Source organism: Alligator mississippiensis, chromosome 1, assembly GCF_030867095.1.
Source record: "Alligator mississippiensis isolate rAllMis1 chromosome 1, rAllMis1, whole genome shotgun sequence".
Classification (NCBI taxonomy): Eukaryota; Metazoa; Chordata; order Crocodylia; family Alligatoridae; genus Alligator; species Alligator mississippiensis.
In genome coordinates, this window is record NC_081824.1 from 307,198,365 (window position 1) to 307,219,665 (window position 21,301).

The following is a 21,301-nucleotide window of genomic DNA, read 5'->3' on the forward strand; positions in this document are numbered from 1 at the left end:
TAGTTGCTACATCATTACATTTTTGTAGCACCAAAAAGTGATCCTTTATCTAAATAACAGGAGTAGCATGTTGTTATGCTAATATTTTTATAGGCAGGGAATCTGTTTATTGATTCATGATCTACTTAGTATATACTCTGTGAAGAAAGTTTAAGTCCTTTATTTTTCCATTGTTTCATTCAATATACTTGATGACTGGAGATTTTCCCATGTATAATTTACATTTCTATAACCCTTTTTTTGCACTTCCACCACTATTTATCTTGTAAAGGGCCCCTATGGCTTAGAAGGGCATCTATGGTTTAGATGTCGCAGTATTTCAAAATATTGAATCCCCAAAGATTCTTAAGGCTTGAGATAAAACTGTTCTTTTATCATGATTACATTTAGGCCTGTGCACATGAAATTGTATTGTCGGTATTAAAATGTGTTAAGAAAGCTACCTAGATTGCAAAATCAAATGTTTGAAATATTAAGAAGGTGCCAATTTGTTTTCATTGCCCATGAATCCCTAGCTCTCCCCCTTTTGTAAACAATGCAGCTACTAGAGCTTCAAAAGTAGCCTTTGTAATGAAAAGTATTATGCCACTTGTGCGGGCCGGGCCCCGAGCCCGCCCTCGTCGCCATGCGCGGCGGTGATTCCGATCCCATTCTGGCCGCCATGGGCAAGCCGGGGGCGAACCGGGGTCGTACCAGACCCGTCTCCGGTGCACGCGGGCTGTGGCTGTCATCCTGGACACACGGGGTGGGAGAAACCGTGGGATGATCTTGTGCACGCGAGTTAGAATGAGTCACGGAGGCGTAACGGTTGATTGAAAAGATTGTTTACTTACCCCCGAAGATGGTATTGGTGTAGGCTGGATGAGTTTCCAGGCACAGCTCCCGCTTGAACCCTTGTTGGAGGACTCTGACAAAACGATTGCTCCCATGGAGTTTGCTAGGCTCTGCGGGTCCGGTTAAGTTGGGTTCGAAAAGTTTCCCCGGAGTTTGCTAGGCTCCGCGGGGTCCGAAATTATAGGGAAGGGATACGTCCAGGGATTGCACTCGGTGACGGGGAGAGGCGAGAAGCGAAAGCTCCGTAGGTTCGATTCTATTGCCTCTCTCTGCCTATTTAGGGGAGGCGCGCCGGGTCCGCGAAGGTCCACAGCGCTTGGAGATCTTCACACAGAATATCTCTCTCTCCTCCCTCCTCCAGCTTGGGCGGAAACTACCCAAGCCTTATGTACGGCTAGCAAGCCAATCGCTAGCCGCCACGTGTGCCTAAATTACAAGTCGGCCAATAACATGGTGTGGACTCTAATACAAATGGCGGGAACTTCTTTGCGGCGTGCATCACTACGATGCAAAAGAAATGCACACTGCAAAGAAGCTACAATTTGGCGGGAAATCCCCCGTTGCACCAGAGCTCTCTCTAGCAGCAGAAAGCTCTACCGTGCAAAGAAAGCGACAAATTTGGCAGGAAATAATTTAGCGGTGCCGAAGCGCGCACACAAACAAAAAATCACAGCTTTGGGTTGTGACATCCCCCCTTGCTGAGAGCATAGCTAAATTATGCCATACTCTTCCAAGCAATCTAAAATCCGTCGTGATCATCCAACGAGTGAACAAGCCATCAAACAAATATACAAACATAAAATTCGCTGTCCTAGGATCAAGTTACATAACAATCAGGAAATAATAACCAATACAAACACATAATCTGATTCATGACAAACACTACACAATCAGGGCTTCAGTGGGCGTCGTAACGAAGTCGTACGTCAGGCCCTCACATCCTCCGGTGGTGTCATCCCTCTTAGGGCTTCTCCTCGTCACACGGTCTGAATTCCGGATCTGTAAACAAAAAACTCTCAAAACAGATTAATGATCTGATTCAACAAACTTAAACAATCTTAAACGATTCCTATGGCTTAATTAGATTAAATCGTCCAAGATTCATCATCTGGTTCTTCTAAATAACGGAAACCTAACTCATAAGCTAACTGCCATTGGCCTGCGTCCCCCAAAATTCGAAGCTGCCGCTTGTTAAGTCCGGAACACTGTAGGAGAAATCCAAACATGTATCGCTCCTCTAGGGTTCTCGGTGGCAGTGGTGGGAGATCGGATCCACGTCGTCTGGTGCTTTGAGACTTGGTCGGGTGTTGATAGTCCCGATCATAAGACAATCTTGGCTCCATCAGATACGCAGTCTTGGCAATTCACAAAGAAGATTGCTCACTAATCATGTTTAAATTTTGTGGCCATAAGATCTAGCCATGAAATTATAGCTTCATCCGATTCCATTTCAGATTCTTTATACCATTGTTGTAGATCTGTCCAAGCACGAATACGACTGATGGCAGTATCTTGTGTATCAGTTGCCGGGCTGACTGTGATTGCAGGGCAAGCTGTTTTTTTGGGAGTCGATGTCAAAAGCTGAACTGCTGCTGCTGGGGTTACTGCTGCTGTTGCTGCTTCAGGCAGGAGGGGCAGAAACTACCCAAGCCTTATGTACGGCTAGCAAGCCAATCGCTAGCCGCCACATGTGCCTAAATTACGAGTCGGCCAATAACATGGCATGGACTCTAATACAAATGGTGGGAACTTCTTTGGGGCGTGCATCACTACGATGCAAAAGGAATGCACACTGCAAAGAAGCTACAATTTGGCAGGAAATCCCCCGTTGCACCAGAGCTCTCTCTAGCAGCAGAGAGCTCTAACATGCAAAGAAAGCGACAAATTTGGCGGGAAATAATTTAGAAGTGCCGAAGCGCGCACACAAACAAAAAATCACAACTTTGGGTTGTGACACCACTTAAGCATTACTGCTTTCTCCTGCTATGTGTCTGAACTGGCATATTGTCTGCTCCTAAAAACAAGTCTGGCCCCCCTTTTTTGTGGGCATAAAGAAGCCCCAGTGATTTCTGTCATGCTAGAAGTTGGGGTAGGTGGGCACTGACTGGAGTGGAGATCAGGTCACTACCTCTAGTGCTATTAGTTTGTTAGGACTTAGGGAAGATTTGGACTTCAGTGAATAAAAATCACTAAGAGCTTTTTTGTGGCTTGTAAAGGGATGTCTTTAGTGAGTCTGGCAGTGCCACTGAAAAATAAACCCTGCTCACTAGCTCCTACCTATAAATGCCCAAGCCTGCTAAACAGTTAGTGTGGCAGCCTAGCATATAGCCCAGCACTGTGCTCAGGAAGATGATGCAAACAAACCTTGGAATGCAGAACGTAAATTTTAGGGGAAAGTTTGTCGCTCGTGCCTCACTTCCTAGAAGGGTTGGTTGTTCTTGCTGAGGCAGAAATATATTTGACTCTTCAAAATATCTGGTTATTTTATTTAGGAGCTTCTCACTCATGTTTACTTTGGAACAAGTATGTTTGGAGACTCTGGCATGGGCTTTGATAGTTCTGGCCACAGTCAACTGATTTGTATGCAGTTGGTAGGACCTGAGAGTCTGTTGCTTCATTAACCATTTCCTCTGCCTAGATATAAATATAATTGTGTATTATGCAGTAATTCCTTTCCCTTGCAATCAAGAACTGATAAGCAATGCAACTGTAACTTCTCTGTGTGAACATGTTCAAGACTGAACAGAGGCTTTGTGAGGTAGTTTAAATATACAACAGTTTACTGCTAGTTCAGTGTATCGTTCTATACTGTGTACATGAAAAAGGACTTTATTTTTGTGCCGAATTAATTTTTTCCCCCTATTGACTATATACTTTCCATTACTTAATCAACAAAGATTAAATGTGTACCAGTAGATGAGAAACTGTAATTAATTTTGCATTATACAGCAAGCACTTCAACAAAAGATATTAACTTTGCTACTTCTGCCTTGACATCCTCACTTGATGGGATGTCAGAGGGCAGAAAGCATCAGATGTAATGGAACAGATTACACCAAAGCCTGTATCAGAGACCAAAATATTCTGAATTTTCTAGTTTAGAATTATTTCATAAGCAGTATGTCATCATGCTCCAAAACTTTCAGAAGTCATTAGAAAAGGTGTGCAATACCTGCCATAGGTAGCTACCCTAAAGTACTTAGACTGCAAAATAAAATGCATGAAACAATTAACAAGTGGCAGAAAATTAAGAAGCACAGCAGAAAAATGTTGGTTTCTGTGATGCTAATTCTTAGTAGGTATGTTAATTTTCCAAAGCCCATTTTAGCCTTCTGTTTTTATTATTAAAGGAATATTGGCATATAATAAATTTAATGGGACTAAAATGAGATTTACCTGAGGCCTCTGCTACACATTACACTTAAGACTTGATTAACCAATTAGTCATGTCTTAAGCTGTAACCCAGCCACACGTTAAAGCAGTTAATGGTGTCATAAAACAAGGAATAAGTCACAAAGTTATTCCACAAAAAATGTGGAATAACTTTGCGGCTGGTTCTTGTGACATCATTTATTGAATGTGTGGTCAGGTGTATGTCTGCAGCTGGGAGCCTGGATCAGCTGAGGGGGCTCCTAGTACGGTGCCACTGATGCATTCCCAGAATACAGGACATCCCTTGGTAGTGGTAGGGGAAACCACCAGCCCCCCTGTCCAATCAGCAGTAAGGGGCAGAGCCACCACAAAAAGGCCACCTCCATCCCTCCCTGGCTGGCTGGCTTGGAACTCTGTTTCTTCTGCCTGTGCACCATCCTACCTCTACACACAGCCAATAGAATCATGAGCACAAATGATTTACATGTATTTGTACCAATGAACTTAAAAACAGGACTTTTTGCAGTCCTTTCCTCATTTAGAAATGGACAGGGGGACAAAGCATGTGAAAACAGGGTAATCCAGCATAAAACAGGACCAATGGCCACCCTAGCTCCCAGCCATGATCCCGAACTTCCCCTGCAGCAGCAACGAGGCATGATGGGATCCTATATGCGATCCTACAATCACACCTCCTATGAATATGTGCAATTGCGTGGATCATGATCAGATCTGATCATGCCTTGACTTGCGTGTCTGGAGGGACTCTTACACTCATGTTATTTGACTTTTATTGTTCAAGCCACAAATGTATGTAAGATATAAGCTCTTCATTTAGTAGCTTTCACATTTTTTCAACCTCTTCAGTGTCCATAGTTATGAATACTTTTGAACAGAGGGTTGATAACATTATCTGCTAAAGAACCTTAGGAATTTCTTTGACCAATTTTTTTTTTTTTTTAGTTGTGAATTCATCGCTCAACAGTTTATTTTGCCACTGAAGTAGAAGGAAACTCATGTTTTAAATCTCAAAATAAATCCATTAGTACTTCTCACACTAAGATGCCTTCAGAAACATTACATTTAATTAATTTATGTGTAGTTGTTATTGTTGCAGGGCAAGTTAGCCTTTGGACCCTTTTATAGCTCGTCTTGAGTGTACTCCTTGGGCTTGGTGTCTGCATCTGTCAGTGAAATCCACTGTCTGGACGTATCTGAACTGAATCTCTGGGAGGCAGTCTCCTGTTTCACTGTCATTTTACATTTTTTGGTCCAAATATTCTATTTTCTCTGGAGGCTTATTACCAATGAGATGATTAAAGCAAGGCACAACTAGTTTCTAAAAAAATAATAATTATGTATTTGCCTAAAGAGAGAGAGCACAAAATGCAAATGCTAAAAATAAGGCTGTGTCAATCTTCCATAGGTTCCAGTTAATCCCATTCAGGTTTGTTATCTTTGTGCTCCTTGTGAATGTTTCTGCCAGTATTTCCCTACTGGGCAACTTCTGACAGCTCAATACAATTCCCATTTTTTCTAGGTTCAGGTATGGGAAGAGGAAAATGTGAGCCTATGTGGAGCCAGGGCAAAAGTGTCCCAAAATTAATAGCTTGCACCAATTTTTCTTCAAGAGCCCATAATTTCTCCTTGACAATACTGTATCTTTTTGTCCTTGTTTTGATTGATTTATTTCCCATAGCAGTCCCCTTTGATTGAATCCCAGATAGCCAGGCAGGAAAATAATCTTACCTGTAAACTTAGGTTCACATTTATACTGAAAAAAGCCTAATACTGCTCTGTCATTCTCTGCAGCAATAAACTACAGGTTGTATACAGAGCTCTTAATGTGAAGATAGACTGGTAGTTGGCAAGCCATAAAATGTACAGCTATGTGCATAACGATTTTAATGCACAATTAATACTTTGAATTTAAGTAGTTTACCTTTTGGGGATGTAAATTCAGCATCAGTGTTTCATTTGTCATAAATAGATATATACAGCCCTTAATTTAATAAAGACTCGTATAACTGAAAAAAAATAATTATGTTGTGTTGTCTTCTTCCCTTGCAAACAATCTTTTTGTGTGTCTGAGTTTGGCAGCCCAAACATAGATAGTGGTGCAAGGGTTAACAGGAAATGGAATGATTGAAAACTTTTTAGAGAACAGTTCATTTTTCTTGAAGTCAAGCAAACCTCCTCCTTGAAACTTCTACACCTGAGAGGTGACTCTAGTTTTTGCATCTGAAGCGTGTTTTGTTTTGTTTTGTTTCTGAGATATGTTTGCTTACGTACCCACCCCTGCAAATCAAGTCAAGAATATTTCAGAGGTACCTAGGGGAACTCGGTGCCAAAATCCTGTTGAAATTCATTGGGAATTGTGTGCCCACCCTGTCTTAGGGCCCTTGGAAAATCTCTCTGTCAGCAAAGGCTCATTTGGGTTTAAGATGGGGTGATCTGTAAGGAGCTTATTTACCCTCATCCTCTCTGGACAAACTATTGCCTCTTAAATGGATGTTTTCAGTGTCTTTAGGACCATCAAACATCTTTGGACAGGATAATGAAGCTTCAGAGGATATTTGATATCCTTCTTCAGACTGACAGATGTGGCTGTGTCCCCTTATTAAAGAGCCAAAATAATGTGGCTGGCTACTTGTCCCCCAACCACTAGAAGGGTGGATAAAAAGTATCAAGTTCCCTGAAAGGAGAACTCGGTAGGAGAGTATTTTTACATTTACTTTTTGCCTTCTTCCTTGTATTCATCGTTACCAAAACTTGTCACCATTATCAGTAATTGTGATCAACCCAAAATGAGACAGAGAGAAAAACCTGTTTCAAGGAAAACTCTTCTACTAGTCTCCAGTTTCAAAGTACGTATTATCAGACTCTTCTCAGGTATGATTTTTCTCATATACACCTATACTAAAGTTTCTAGTTCTGTATCACTGGAATACAAGAAAACCTTATTTGTCTTTATTTCAGTGGAAAAAATCATAGCAAAATCTCCCCTGCAATAGGCTCTCCAATACTATTGATAGTACCTTGTGATCTATAACTATACCAGTTGTTTCAAGATATTCCTCTTGGCTATAAAGATTGGCTTTTCCTGAAAATGTGCAAAATGCTTTTTGAGGACCTTCTTTTGAATGCTTAAAGTTGTTTAGGTTGAGAACTGATTAAGTGCTTTACACACGGAAGGAATCCAGGGCCATCTTATTCTAGATCCTGGCACGTGTAAATTTTCTAGGGGGGTTTAAGTGTTAATCATGCCAGAAATAACAACTGGCCACCCACTCAAAGAATGTATGGTGCCATAAAATCACAAACCAGCCACAAAGATATTGCTTGAAAAAAATGTACTACATTGGTGGCTGGTTGTTATGATGCCACAACTTGAATATGTGGCATGCCATACAGGGATGACTCCAGAGTGGTCCCAATCAGCTATCAGCTGCCAGGGATTGCCTGGGGTCTTGAGCCCTGTGGCAGCCCGTCTCATCTGAAGGCTGTCTGGGTCAGCCCCAGAGCGGGTGCAGTCCCAACCTGCAGTTGGCTGGCAGGGATCGCCTTGGGGTTCCAGCCTGGGCGTTGTCCTTCCTAACCAACGATCAGCTGATCGTTGCAGCCCCAGGGTTGAGCTCTGGGGCTATCCTAATCTCCCATTAGCTGGCAGGAACCACCCTAGGACTGGAGTCCCATTCTGGACCTAAAAAAACTTCAATAGCTTCATTTGGAAGCTCAAGTTCAAGACAGTCATCATGGTAACCGTTATTCAGATTCTGAAGGAGGGAGACTGATTCACCTTTTACAACCTATAGGATGGCTGTTGGCATCTTGCAGTCAGTTCTCATGAAGAAAAATACTTCTGGTTCCTTGTAGGTCATGTCCACTACCAAGATCCTCCTGTTTAGCCTCTTGATGGCCTAAGAGTCTTCATCAAGCGTCTCCTGATTATAGCTGTACACGTTGAATAGCAAGAGATTGAAAAACTGAATAGCAAAAGGCACCTTTTTGTGACCAAGTGTCAAAGAATCTGCCAAGTCCAGCTCCAATTCCAACTCTGAGTCTACTAGTGAACTTATAGTCAAATCTGATTCCACTGAAAGAACGTAAGTTCAGAGCAGCCACTTTGGACTGTGACAGAAAGGACCTACTTTCCATTTTCACAGGGACCACTTCCTGTGAAGATGAAAAAGTGATATTGCATGCTGTAAGTTCACCTGAGTGTCACAACCCAAGGGTGTGATTTTTGTTTGTGTGTGCTTCGGCACCACTGAATTATTTTCCCGCCGTTTGAAGCTTTCTTTGCATTTCTTCTTTGCAGCACAGAAATGCACGTTGCAAGGAGTTCCCGCCATTTGTATTCTAATTCAAGCCCCATTATTGGCTTGCGTTAAATTATTCACACGTGGTGGCTAGCGATTGGCTTGCTAGCCGTATAAGAGGCTTGAGTGGTTTCCGCCCAAGTTGGAGGACTCCACGACTATCAGGAGGAGGAGACTTCACATTTCGTGAAGATCTCTAAGCACTGCGGAGCCTATTGGACCCAGCGTATTCAAAGAAGGCAACAGGGGTCTGATCAGCCTCTAGCCTCTCCCCGTCACCGAGCGCAATCCTCGACGTATCCCTCTTCCCTGCGCGCAAAAGGATCCACGGAGCCTTGACAACTCCGTGGGAGTGATCCGAATACTGTCTGAGTCCTCAAACGAGGATTTAAGCGGAGCTTTGCCTGGGAAACTGTCCAGCCTACACCGCTACCATCTTCGGTGTAAGTAAACAATCTTGAATCAACCGTTATGAGTCCATGCCTAATTCTAGCGTGTCGCCTGCTTTCTCCGACCCAGCGTGCCCAGGCTGCTGGCCACAGCCCGCGCGGTGCGAAAAAGGGCCCGGATCGCTCCCGGCCCGCACACTGAGCTGCACACATCCTAGCTGTTAACTAGAGGTTCCTTAGATTGGATCCAGTGGCGGCATCGCTGGGAGGGGATTGTGGGGGGCCACAGCAAATTTTCAGGTGGCTGTATCCCCCCATAGCTCTGCTTCTGGTGCCACTGCATCCTCTGCTGGGAACAGCCCAGCCCCAGCCAAGAGCTGCAACCCTTCTTGTCCCGCCTTGCCCCTCCCCACCCCACCCCACACAATTCTGAAGGCATGCACCCCGCATGCCCTTCCGGAGTGAGTGCCTCTACCCCCTGGATGACCTTCTTGCAGCTCTGTCCTTCCCCGTCCTGGCTGTGCAAGACCTGCCCTTGCTTCAGCCTTACTCCCTCCTTCACTGCCATTGGGAGGTAGGGCAGATTGTGGCCCCAGTGGGGAGGGAGAGAGTGGGGCTAGGGCTGGGGCCTCAATCTGGCCCTCTTCCCCACAGCCCTTTCCCCTCCCCCTGCCCCTTCTCCCACAGACTTACCTGCTGGGGGCATTCCCCCAAATATTTTTTTCTTTCACTGACTTGGTCTTTTCCCCCTCTCCCACAGACTTACCTGTGGGGCGGGGGAGGGGAGGTGGTGCTGGCAAAGGGTAGATCTTGGGTTCATTTTAAATTCCCAAAGTGATCTTTGACTTAAAAAGTTAGAATTATCAAGCTGGAATCTACAATGATCTAGATTAGGGGCTGATTCAGAGGTTTTGTAGTGGCTGAAATCCTCAGTAGTTGAAACTCAGTTAAGTTCATTCAGTTACCAGCCACTCTTTCCTAGACATGCAATTTCTAACACAGCAGCTGCTAGCCTGATCTGAATTCAGTCACATCCGTGGCACAGATTGGAAATGTTTTACAGTGAGAAATTCTATATTCTGTAGAGGTGTAGTCTTGGCAGACTTCACTTTCTCATCACAGTCCAAACCGTAGATGAAATGCCTGGCTGTGCATTCCATGTAATAGGTCCTTAGAGTTTCCAGGGAGTTTATTGGTATCTATTGCAGTTTGCACTTCTCTTTTTCTCATAGAGATAAACCTCATCAATCTGGATGGATTCAGTTGGTCCTAGGGAGTGAGGTTCCTAAATGTTGTTTCTCCCTCATCATTTAAAAAGCCGAAGGAAAAGTATTTTTACTCCTTGCTGAACCTGAATTAATGAGAGAAAGATGATGTGAAAAGTGAGAAGAAGAGACCCCCCCCTCCCCCCCCGCAGGGAAACACTACTAGGAGAGCTCTTTATGGACTATCCTACAGAGTACTATGGCAAATTGAATTACTCGTGGTTAATGCACCCCTTTATCTCTGACTTCTCCACAACAAAATTCATAAAGTATATATGTACATTTTAATTCTGGCCACAGAACAGGTTCTTATCTGGTGTTGAATTAATATGGGTTTAGTGACTTCAATGTAAGTGAATTGTAGGGGCTGTAAAATTAGATTCAGTTCATCATATAGCAGTAGAGAAATGTAAAGTACTTTTAAATAATCTAATCTGTTGGTTTCATGACAGAAATCTTTAAACCAATATGTTTTGATTTTTACATAAAACTGGGCTTACGAGATAAAAAGTAATTGACTGGTGTATTGATAGTTCTTTCTAATGGTACCTTTTATAGAAACTTTAGCTACAAAGATTCCTGATCTTGGTAAGGCTTGCTCTTGTAGTAAAAAAAATATTAGCTAGTAAACTGGTTTTTTAGTACCACTCAAATCAGATGTAATTAAAATAAACACTACAGAGGAATATAAAGGAACAGTTAAATCACTTTTTACTTATTGGATCATAGGTAGATTTCAGAAAATGCTTTAGAATAAACACATAGCAAAGACTTAGAATGATCCTTTACATTTTCCAGGACTCTGTTCCAGTCTCTCTCTCTTGTGCATTCATTTGTAGTCTGTCAGTCTGCCTTGACGCTGTGGCCCATAATACTAAGAAATAAAAGAATAGCACTGCTGTTTGAAACTGTTTTCCCAATAAATGGCTCTTGGTAACTGGATTAAATGCTGCCAAATGTTAACAAGACACTCACTTGAACATTTTTTTTACTTGTATAGCATAATGCAGGACATTCCTGGAGTATATATTTCATCCCCTTACCCTCAGCAGTTTCATACCCTTCAGCCACTCTGCTGTTGTCTTAAGTTATGAGTCCTTCCACGTGTTCTTCAGTCTCCTCATCACACATTCTAGGACTTCTCTTACAGGTTTTTCTACTTAAGAGCTGCTGTTCACAGCAGTACTGATGGTAGTACAGATGGGTGCTGTGTAGTCTGCATTGGCAGTTTGGGGGGCTAATGTCCTTCACAGCCCCAGCTATGAAGTGGTTGGTTAACTTTGAATGTGATGGTTTGGTTGGAGATCAAGGTTCCCACTGCTTTTGAGGTGGGTTGATCTCTGTCTGCAAATGTCTCCACTTTGAAACAGAAGCACTTCAAAGAGAATCAGGTTTCCTCAAGTGAGGAAGAGGCATGTGGGGAAGGGGGCATCTAAGTCCCTATTGTCTTATGTCTTTTAGCTATTCAGACTCCAGGGTGCAGCTGGACAGGCAGGCATCTCCAGGAGAAAGTGGTCATTAGGGGTGCAGTACAGAAGTTTCTAGCTACAGTTTCCTCTTGTGCTTTGGGGTTGGGTAGGTATGGATGGTAAAACATGTAGCATGTGCCCCATAACTCATGAAGGATGCACTGAAAAAGGGAGAAGGGAAGGCACCCAGGCGGTTGCCTTTGTAATATTTGCCATTTTCTGTGGCAGTACTGGAAAAATTATGATTCAAAAATGCTCTGATGAGCAAACATATTTAAGTAGAACTGGTGTTAACATGTCTAGGTAGGCTTGCTTCCTTACCCAAAACTTAACCAGTTTCTGACCATCTTGAACACAGGACTTTGCACTAGTGTGTTTGGATAGTTGAGATTTACACAATGTTTACAAAACCAATTCATAAATCAATTCACATGTATGGTTTTGATAACAAATATGCTTAAAGTTAAATCACTCAACTGCTGTTCAGTTCTGTTAATAATTTAAGTTCTGATTACAATTTTGTGGCCTTCCATGGTGGGTAGACAGCCACACTTCAGCAAAGTACAGAATGTGGTTATTGTGCTTCAATGCTGAGCAGCATTTTACATTCATTTTCTTCTACCTTTTTGCACGTGTAAATGATGACCCAGGGTACAATGTACTGTGGAATCATTTGCTTTTTGTCCTTTTAATTTTTAAATCTGTTGAGATTTTGCTCTGAGATTTTGCAGGGGTCCCCTTATGTTACAGAAATAGCCTTATGTTGGAGAGACTTCAGTATTTCATAATTCTATTATTATAAATGATCATGAAAATATTTGAACATAAGCTGTGTGGGTTTGGAAAAAACAGAGGGCTAAATTCACAGCTAGCATAAGCCAGCACTCCTTTGTTGAAATAATTGCAATGACTGCATGATAAATATTAGGGCAACATGAACAGATTTGCTGCTCCTTTATTATGGCATAGACCGTCTTTCTAATGTAACCCACATAAATAAAGTGTCTACTTATATTACTCAGTGTGAAGGTCTTATAGCTATGTGTGTACTAAGTCTCTAATATAAGCAGCTCTTCTTGTAGCTTTTAGCTGCAGCCCTTCCAGTACTTACGTTCTTCTCATTGTCAGTGGTTATTCCTGGACAAAAGCTGGCCTGCAAATTATTTTAAATCGTATTTTGAATTATGACGGCATAACTTCGGGAACCAAAATCAAAGAATGCATATTATTTTGATTTGAGACTTAAGTCAGGGTTTGACCTCAACTCTTAAGATCATAGGAAAGTAAGTCTGGAAGGGACATCATGAGGTCTACTAGTCTAGTCCCTTTCTCAAGAAAAGGATCATCCATGACTCAACCATACCAGTCACATGTCCATCTAGCCTACTGTTGGCACTTGAGCTAGCCTGTTCTAGTGCTTAAATTTATTTCTAAACTTCCTCTGTTGCAGCTTGAAGCCATTGGTCCTAGTCCTGCCCTCTGCAGCTACAGAGAAAAGCACATCTCCTTCCTCCCAATAATTGCTCTTTGGGTATTTTAAGACTGTTACTAAATTCTCACTCCATCTTCTCTTCAAATTAAATAACCCTAGTTCTTTCATGCTTTCCTCATAAACCATGTTTCCCAAGCTTCTAATCATTTTTGGTGCTCTCCACTGGAATCGTTCTGAATTATCCATATCCTTATTGAAGTATGGGGCCAAAAATTGGACACAGTACTCCAAGTGAGACCTTACCAGTGCTGAATAGCCTGAATAGCACTCACCATTTGTTCATTGCATTGAAATACCTTGCTCCTGCAGCCTTACTACAGCTTCCTTAAAGTACAGGCAGCTCTCCTGGACTCATTTTCCTTTCAGACTTGCCATCACTTTCTTGAATTTGTTGAAAGCTCTTTTTCTGAAATCCCGTATCTTTAGTCTCCCTCCCTCCCTTCTCTCTGTTTCATGACTACTGCCACTCAAGTTACCTATCACCTTGATGTTATCAACTGCTTCCTTCCTGTTTGTGAGCAAGTCAAGAAGAGCCCCACTACATCAATTGACTTCTTTACCACCTGTACCAACATATTATCCCCAACACGTCTAAGACCGTGTTAAATTGCCTGGGTACTAATGTGTTTCCTTTCCAGCAGGTGTCCTGGTAATTGAAGTCCCCTTGAGAACAAGATCCTGTGATCTAGAAACTTTTGTTTAGGGTTAGGTATCTGACCAGTCAAATTAAATTTGGTCAATTGACTGGACAAATATTGGTAAAAAAAAAAAATAATGTCAAACATAGTCAAATAATATTTTTTGTTTATTAACATTAAAAAAGCAGTAATGTATTACATGATGTTGGCATACATTTATTTCACAATTAAATCTTGTGCAAAAAAGTAAACATTGAAAAAGCATAAATTTTTCCATTAAGAAATTTGTAAAAAAACCTTTAAAAATCATGTTTTTGTACAAAAAACTACAAAATTACTCCCCATAAATTAAAAACATATCTACCTTTTTGTCAAAACAAAAGAAAACTACTTAATAAGTTTAATTATTTAAAAGTCTCGAGAAATGTGCCCAACTATAGTAATTCTTAATAACAATGATTCCAAGAAGAAGCTGTTTTCTTCTACTCATACATTAGATGCTTTCTCTGATCGTGCTTTAAGCATAGAAGATTCCTCTGATGAAGATGATAAGGGTGACAGGAATAGAAGAAACTACTGAAACTCAGACTGACAATCTTCCATTTCTTTCACCCTCAAACAACTTCTGTAAGCAATTTTGACTATAAAGCTTCATCTCAGGGGACTTGTTTCCAAGCCTTCTTTGGCCAGTTCTTGGGAATCAATTTCTGTGAAATCTCCAGCTTCACACGAAACACCAAGCAGATCAAAAGCACAGTAAAATATTTTATGATTTTTGGACAGGATTAATACACAAGAAAAATGTGAGCTTGATCAAATGTTTGCTAAAGCTGCATATGCAAGCGATTTGCTTTTCACATTGTAGAAAATCCCGACATCGAAGAATTTTTTACCAAGTTACATCCAATCTACACATTACCATACAGAAAACAGCTGGCTGGATATCTTCTTGATGAAGCTTTTGGTGAAATACAAAGAAGAGTAAGTGGTCTTATTTATGAGGCATCTCATGCATTCATTGTATCAGAAGGTTGGAGCAATATTCAGAAAGAAAAAATTTAACTTCATGGTGACAACTCACCTACCATTATTCTATTAATTCTTAAGCACTACAGAATATCCATCACACATTTGACTACATAGCACTATAGTTTGAAAATCTTATTCAAGAACTCAGTCCTGAGACACTATTTTCTGTTGTAACTGACAATGCCGTAAATATGAAATCTGTATGCAGCACTATGGAAGAGAAATATCCTCATATTCAGTTCTACAGATGTCTGGCTCACACACTGGAATGTTTTGTTCCTGATTTTGAAGGTTTACAAACATTCCATTCTCATCACACAAAAGTAGAAAATGTCAAGTTTTTCAAAAATAAACATGTGCCAGCTGCTGTTTTTCTGCATTACTGAGAACACTGCATACTTTTGACCTTGAGCACAACCTCTCCTACATGGTGGGCTTCAACAATCAAATGTCTGCAGAAGCTTCAAGTTTGCAAGAAAACTTTCCAGTCAGTTGTTGTAGAAGAAAGTGTTTCTAGCATTCATCTGAGAGACACTTGAATTGACGTTTTTGATGAGGATATCTTTTAGGTACACATGTCCAAATTTTTGTCACTGCTACAACCTGTTGCCCAAGCTATACAGAATTTAGAAGGTAACGTAATGTACACTTGCAGATGTTAAATATGAGTACACAAACGTTCAGAATTTCACCAACACTTGTAAAGAATCTCCACTTTCAACATTTCAGAAAAAATAAAAGAAACGACGGAGAAAAGAAAGTGTCAATTGATCACCGATGCACACAATGCAGTTTTACCTTTGGTATCCATAATATCAAGGACAGAAGCTAACAAGTAAAGAATTTGATGCAGCATGTGAACTAATAATGAACTTGGCCAAATTTAAGAAATTTCCTGAGGTCCACTCTTACTTTGGTTAAAATAATTTTAAAGCAAGAAGTGGCATAGTCAACTGTAAAGCGATGTGGTATATAGTCAATATCCATACAAAAAAGTTAAATTACATCATCAAATTGATGGAAAGGCCTTTGTCCTCCTTGTTCATTAGTGACCATTTCCGATATCCTGTTAACACTTCCAAGCTCTACTGCTTATGCCGAGCATAACCGGTCAGTTGCGGGCAACATTCATAGCAAGAAGCAAACAAGGATGGAAAAAAAATTGCTGTGAAGATGGCAACTGTATATCATAATCTAAGGTTAGTGACAAAAATTTCAGACAAAGATGATTCTGACTCAGAAGAAAGTGACAGTGAAAAGAATGGAAGTAGAGAGGAAAATTAACTAAAAAAAAACCAGATTAAGAGTGAAAACAAGTGTTTAATTTTTATAATGATTGAACTTAAGTAGTTTTCTTTTGTTTCAACAAAAAGGTAGATGTGTTTTTAATTTATGGGGAGTAATTTTGTAGTTTTTTGTACAAAAACATGATTTTTAAAGGTTTTTTTACAAATTTCTTAATGGAAAAATTTATGCTTTTTCAATGTTTACTTTTTTGCACAAGATTTAATTGTGAAATAAATGTATGCCAACATCATGTAATATATTACTGCTTTTTTAATGTTAATAAACAAAAAATATTATTTGACTATGTTTGACATTATTTTTTTTTTTACCAATATTTGACCAGTCAATTGACCAAATTTAATTTGACTGGTCAGATACCTAACCCTAAACAGAAATTTCTAGATCACAGGATCTTGTTCTCAAGGGGACTTCAATTACCAGGACACCTGCTGGAAAGGAAACACATTAGTACCCAGGCAATTTAACACGGTCTTAGATGTGTTGGGGATAATATGTTGGTACAGGTGGTAAAGAAGTCAATTGATGTAGTGGGGCTCTTCTTGACTTGCTCACAAACAGGAAGGAAGCAGTTGATAACATCAAGGTGATAGGTAACTTGAGTAACAGTAATCATTGAGAGAAGGGAGGGAGGGAGACTAAAGATATGGGACTTTTATCATACACAGAAATAGCTTGGGGAAAAGTGAATACGATATTTAAGAGTGGCATACTGCCTAAGGGTTGATGAACAAGATCAACATAATATTTTCTGGTTCCAGACCCAGAATCACTGTGCAAAAATGGCTTTACCTCTTTAGATCACCTAATGTTCTTTCTTAAGGTTGTGCTTCTCATTGTCAGAGAGGGATACTGAAAGTCCCAATCCAGTTTACCTTCCATTCATGCACAATACTGTGTATTGATACCTCAGGTTGATTTTTTTCACCACGGGATACTGATGGTGGTTATACTTTGAGTAATTTTCTGTCTTTGTGTGTGTGTGTGTGTGTACAGACACACACACACACACACACACATAATGTTGCTACATAGATCCCAAACTTTGATAGGTCATAGTTTACATAATTAACATTCCTAATATAAATGGTATTACGGATATGTAAGTTTTATTCCCCTGACTCATTCTCTCTTCTGTGTATGAAAGCTGTACAAGCTTCATTTGAAGAATCTGAGAGAAAGAGGGGCACCATGCTAAAAAAAGGTTTGTGATTTTTAATGTTAAATGGCACTGGGAATCTAAAGTCTTGCTTTGTATCCAGATTATAAGTCTGCTGCTGGGTTTGGCTTGTCACCTCAGACAACAAAATATTTTTTATTTTAATACTTATTTTCTTCATTGGTAAAATGAGAATGACAGCGCTATCTTTCCTCTTTTTGGTGAGTATGTGTACCACAAATAGCACAAAGTTGTCCTGATCCTTGTTTATCATCTTGTGAATGGGATCACTATGTTAATTAACTTAACTCCTCCCTAAAAAAAACCCCAAAAACCCTTTTGCTTAGAAAGCATTACATTTAATGTATTCTCCCCATCCCCAGTTTACCTATTAGTACTCTTAGGATGGATATGCTGCTTTGACTTGACTGCTAGTTTTGCTTCATAGCGATTTTAGAGTTTATCCAGGTCGTGTATCCAACTATTACAAATAGCACTGATAATTACAAAAATTATCATTCTTACCAAGTTAGGATACAAAATAATAGCAAGCTATTATTATTTTCAAAATCTAAAGTTCAGATTTTTTTGTCCTATATCAGAATAGGAACAGCTTTACTCTCCTAATGATATGAAAAAGAGAGTGAGCAGGAAGTAATGAGGAGAAGCTAAACTAATAAAGGTAGTGTCTGCCACTTGAATCCATTTCTCAATCTGTCTTTTATTCAGTTGACTGTCCTGATCAATAAGAGTCTAACATTAACTCCAGTGGACAGTGAAACAGGCCCTTTTGAATCTTGGTGAAGCAAAATCATCAGTTCACCTACAGGGTACTAAATAAGGATCAAGACTGTTTTGCACTATCTAGGGTGTGCATACACAGGGTGCATCTACACATGTGCTTTACTCCAGAGTTGACTGATTAGCTCTGCTGTAGTGTCACAGTCTACTTGAGTAGAGTATTAGGGCGCAGTAAACTAATTCACTGTGCTGTAGGCTAGTACTGTCTGGGACAAGTTGCATCTTCCGGTGCAGTAATAATGTGTGCTCCAACGCAAATGTAGACTGTAAACAGGGCTGGCTGGGACAAGAGAATGCTACAGTGTGTGGGCTGCCTGCTGCCCAGCTCTGCATTGTAGCACCCTTGTACCTCAGCCAGCCCCTCCATAGCACGTTGAGGTGGGTGGAGCAGCCCCAAGCTGGCAGGTGGATTACCCCGGCTTCCTGCCAGCCAGAGCTGCTCTGCTTTGCCTTGAACTGCTGTGGTCCTAGATGCATGTGAAGATATTGCACCCGGGAAGCAGCTGATTCCGGCACGAACTCCCCTCACTCCCCGTCACAAAGACAGTTGATATCGTTCTTGCTTTACAGATGAAGAAAATAACTTAAAAGCAAGGATGTTTGGTTGTCTACCTAAAGTGACATAGCAAACTAAGGAGCAGACTTGGGGTTTCGGTGCAGAACAAGACCCCAGACTTCTAGTTTTATCTAGCATTAAGCCACAAATCCTGTTTTAGCCTGATGCCCCTTTTTGCTTCTCATATTCTTCAGGTGAAGCTTGTAAAACTTAAAAAACTATATGACAGAGCTCTACATTCTTATCTTAAGTTCATTCCTTAATTATTCCTGCCTACATTTTTCCCCCTGAAAGATGCTCTTGCTAGCTGAAGCTGAGAGAACTTTAAAGAGCTTATTGTGAATGTGTCAGTAATGTAATTGCAAAGTCATTTGGGCATTTGAGCCCGGATGCCTTTATTCCTTACTCGAAGGAATAAAGAGAAGAAATCCTGTAAATGATGGCTGTAGTATTCCTATGGTTGTCAAGGTTTTTGATATAAGAGAATTTTGTTGTGCACATGGCTTGGAAATTAGAACTCTGAAGGAATGAATAGCTGAATTAGACAGAAGTGTTTACAAAGATAAATGAATAGGAATGGTCCATTGATGATAGATGGTTGGTATTTGAATTTGTAGGCAATATTGCAGAAGGTGATGAGCATTTAAGTGAGTTGCAAAACAAATGTGTGGGGGAAAATATAAATGAGGCTGATGAAAGATTAACTAGTGCCAGTTAAGGGCAATTTTAAAAGTATATTTAGAACTACAGGATAAACAGATAAAATTAGTATTTCCAGGAAGCATTTGGGGCCTGTTTGCTGTCCACAAGAATCAATGTTAGATTCTGATTGATCAGGACATGTAGCTGAATGAAAGACAGAAAGCAGATAAAGAAATGGATTAAAGTGGCAGCCCCTTCTTTATTAATTTAGCTTCTCATCATTACTTTCTGCTCCCTCTCTCTCTTACTAGGCATTTAATTGAGTTCAGTGTGGTGTGGGGTTACAGTCTTCTAAGGACCTCAGTATGCAGAGACTTCAGGCCCCTCTCATTTATAAGCAAAGGTCCCCATGCTATTAAATGTGATCCTATTCTATGCTGTTCAAGTCCCTTAAAAAATGCTAACTTGTGTACTTATGTAACATGCCATCATCTTAGCCTGAACACTAAGTCACAAAAAGGCAGCTGGAAGAGGATCCACTTAACTTTACAATAACAGCTTTTCGGGGACTTAACCCAGGTGGAACAGGATCACATTGAGGTGCCCAGAAGGTAGAATAGGATCTGTTCCTTAGCTTGTATTTGCAGTGGATACTGTCCTCGAAGTGTAATTAAGTAAACATTCCTTTTATTATCTCCAAACATAAAAATTTCCATTCACATTTTAACATTCTCACAATGCTGTGAGAAGCAAAAAAAGCTCAAATAAACCCCAAACACCCCCCCCCACATAAAAAACAAAACAAAACAAAAACGCAACCCCCCCCCAACACAGTCCTTGCTCGTATGTTCCAAGGAAAAAATATTCTTCTGATCCTCAGAAAGAAGAATATATATTAGCCATAGGGAAGGAAGGTTGGGCAGGAATGGTAGCATGATGAAGACTTTAAATAAAGTATAGAATATGGAATGTGGGAGTCAGCTCCCTAACTTGCCTGTTTGGGGGAGGAGAATGAAAAGCACCTTCTGTCATAAAGGCAAGCTCCCATAGGCACTCTAATGCAAAAGCAGTGACTCACTTCCAATACATAGGTACAAAAAAAGTCTTTCTTGAAGTGGGACATTGTTCGAAGGTTAAGGCTCTGCATCTTGAGTTACTGAGAAAGAGGGAAATTTGTAAGGAAATCGATGTGCCAGCGGGGTATGTAAAAAATGAAAGTAAAGACATGTGTAAGTGCCCTAGATCTAGCTAGTTTGTGTAACAAGAGCAGCATAATCATGGAGTATTGTCATGGCTGGGTATAAACTGGTTAGGAAGGATAGGCAGGGGAGAAATGGAGGAGGCATTTCTCTTTACATAAAAGAGTTTTATGATTGCTTAGAGCTCCAGTATGAAACTGAAGATAGGCTTTTGAAAATTTGTAGCTTAGGATCAGAGGGGAGAACAACAAGGATGATGTCATGGTATATGTCTTCCATAGATCACCAAACAAGGTGGATGCAGCTTTCTTTAAACAGGTAGGAGAAGTTTCCAGACCATAAGCCCTGGCTCTTCAGTCACCCTGATATCTGCTGGGAGAGTGATACAGCACTGTGGAGGCAAGCTAGGAAGTTTTTGGAGAGTGTTGGGGACAACTTTCTGGTGCAACTGCTGGAATGGCCAACTAGGGGCCATGCTCCTTTTGATCTGCTCACAAACAGGGAAGAATTGGTGGGGAATATAATAGGGGATGGCAAGTTGGGCAGCAGTGACCATGTGATGTTTGAGTTCAGGATCCCGAGGAAAGGAAGGAGAGCAGGAGAGTAAGGAACATTGACTTCAGAAAAGCAGACTTCAACTCATTCAGGGAGCTCATGGGCAAGATCTCCTGGGAGGCCAGTCTGAGGGGTAAAGGAGTCCAGGGGAGCTGACTACTTTAAACAAACCTTATTGACTGAGGGTGCAGGAACAAACCATCCTGATGTGCAGGAACAGTAGCAAGTATGGCAGAAGACCAGCTTGGTTTAGCAGGGAACTCTTCAGTAAGC

At 40.8% G+C, this 21,301-nt stretch overlaps 1 protein-coding gene across 1 annotated transcript in view; it reads left to right on the top strand.

Annotated features, from left to right (window-relative positions):
* Positions 1–21,301, top strand: part of CFAP47 (cilia and flagella associated protein 47) — a 773,444-nt gene that overhangs the window by 397,665 nt on the left and 354,478 nt on the right. The window lies entirely within an intron of this gene.